We start from the raw sequence: 2,543 nt of genomic DNA, 5'->3' as shown, positions 1-2,543 counted from the left end.
CAGCAGTTTGGTCAAGCAATTCTCAAAAGTGTAAATCCTTCAACTCTTCCTCCAAACTAACGCCTGTGGGTTGCACATTTTTTCACTACTAAAGTAAGAGAACAACAGAAATATTCATACAACCCTCAGCTTTGGTCACCATTTGTGTGGCTGATTCTTGTCCTGCTTGTCCATAGAAACATAGAAACATATAGAAACATAGAAATGACGGCAGAAGAAGACCAAACGGCCCATCCAGTCTGCCCAGCAAGCTTTCATACTTATTTTTTTCTCATACTTTTCTGTTACTCTTGGCCCTTATTAGTAACATTTTGGTTCTATTTCACTTCCACCCCCACCATTGCTGTAGAGAGCAGTGCTGGAGCTGCATCTAAGTGAAGTATCAGGCTTAATTGGTTAGGGGTAGTAACTGCTGCAATAAGCAACCTACTCCCACGCTTTTTTGTTTACCCAGCCTGTGCCATTCAGTCCTTGTTGGTTGTCCGAGTATAATTCCACTTTACTTCATTCCCCCCTGCCGTTGAAGCAGTGAGCTGCACTGGATATGTATTCCAAGTGAAGTATCATGAGAAGACAAAGTTGCTTACCTGTTCCAGGTGTTCTCCATATAGAGCAGGACAAATAAGCCACACAAGCCCACCCACCTCCCCTTAGAGTTGAAGGTTAGCTTGCTACGAAAACGGAGACTTGTGCAGCAGCGCAGGGAATACCCATGCATGCTTAGAAAACACCTTCTTGGTTTTTCTGAACTCGGAGAGAGTTTTTCCATCTCAGCACCATCTGATGACATCACCCCACTGATGTGGCTGATTTGTCCTGTAGTCTATATGGGGTTCTATATGTGATCTTTCATTTTAACTAAGAATTATGCAGTCGATTAGTTACTAAATCCAACAAAGATTCAGGTGTTTGGTCAGGCAAGTATAAAATGAGCAAGTTCTACAGCTGTACAAAGCAGCAAGGATGTTCACTGCCTTTCAGTGCAGTTATTTTCTCTATAACCACATCGCTGTGTAATTTAAGAGTGCCAGTGATCAGCATCAGGATGGTTCTCAAAACTCTTCAAACATAATATATTTTGCCACAAGAAATGCCTTATCAATAAAAATCGTGTTAAATGTAGCTATGGAGGTTGAGTTTTCCCAAATGCCAGACAGGAAATTGATCTATGAATTGGAATTCCAGCCTGAAGTGCACTCGCCCATAAAGCAAGGCTTGTTCATACCTGTCAGGAGCTGGATATACATGTAGAGGATGTACAATATTATTACTCTGTTTAATAATTAAAAATAAAGTTCCCTGTCCACTCGTTCTCAGAAAGAGCTAGTCCTACAAGGGTATTTTTCTAGTGTCTCAGCAGAGATAATCTGGCCTAGGTCTCTCTCCCACTAGTTTATTAACTCAACTACTAGGGCACGTGTTATTTATACATTTGATAAAGAGGAGATTTGAATTTCTTCAAAACGTAGACCAACAACTTGGACTGAGCTTTTTAAAAAATGCTTTTCTCTTTATATAGTAATGAGATTTTTAGTCACATCCCATGTCCAGTCAGATCAAACCTTGATGAAATCACATAACGGGATGGACTTGGCTAAGGTGGAAATATTCAGTCACTAGACAGATTGCAAAGTTAGCCGGCTAAACTTACCTGACTAACCTTGGAGGAATATTCAGTGGTTCAACTGCACGATTGACTATAGTTGGCTATCTCAAAGATAGCTGGGTAAGTTTATCCGGCTAACTGTAGGACAAACCTTTTGGTGTGATCGGAGTTAGCCAGATAAGTTCTCTCTGAATACTGGAGTTAGCTTGATAAATTAGTCGGCTAATATAACTCCTCCCAGAAATGCCCCCAGAACCCCACTACATTGTCCAGCTACATTTTAGCTAGCTAATGAGATATCGGGCTAACGTTGAGCCAGATAAGGGCCCAACATAGTCTAAAGTCAGCATTTAGGCGGATAACTTGTGAGGTATCTGCCAAATGCTGTTGGAACATGGACCCCCTAAGATTCTTTTAACATAGGCACAGACTGGGGAAAAAGCATTCATAGATCACGCCCCAAATGGCCTTAGGCTGGACTCTGTTGATGCACTGGCTACTCTTTGTACCAGTGCTCCTTGAGTCTTTGCTACTCTGGAACATCTGGATCCTTAACTTCTGGTTCTGAGTGCCGGTTATCTACCTTGATCCTTTAATAACATGAACGCTTCCTGATTCAAGGAAGGCATAGCTGGAGAAGAACTACTTTACCATAAGTATTTTGGGATCCAGTTATTTAAGAGAGAACTATGCCTACTCTGGCCAGTCCATAAAGTTTCAAGTGTTGCTCGTGGACAGAAGTGAAATGAAAGCAAATGCAACTTTTACTTTGCAGCTGCTGTCATTGACATTCCCCTTCCAGCCGGTTTATATGGTGTGGGCTACGGCATCGACAACACCATTGCCAATCTGGGTTAATCAAATTTAGGTGTGCATGAGGTGACTTGTGACTCAGTTCCAGTAGGGTCACTCCCAGGGGTTCAGGAAATTAAATTAA

Source organism: Rhinatrema bivittatum, chromosome 11 (genome assembly GCF_901001135.1).
Source record: "Rhinatrema bivittatum chromosome 11, aRhiBiv1.1, whole genome shotgun sequence".
Classification (NCBI taxonomy): Eukaryota; Metazoa; Chordata; class Amphibia; order Gymnophiona; family Rhinatrematidae; genus Rhinatrema; species Rhinatrema bivittatum.
This window is presented reverse-complemented; position numbering follows the sequence as displayed.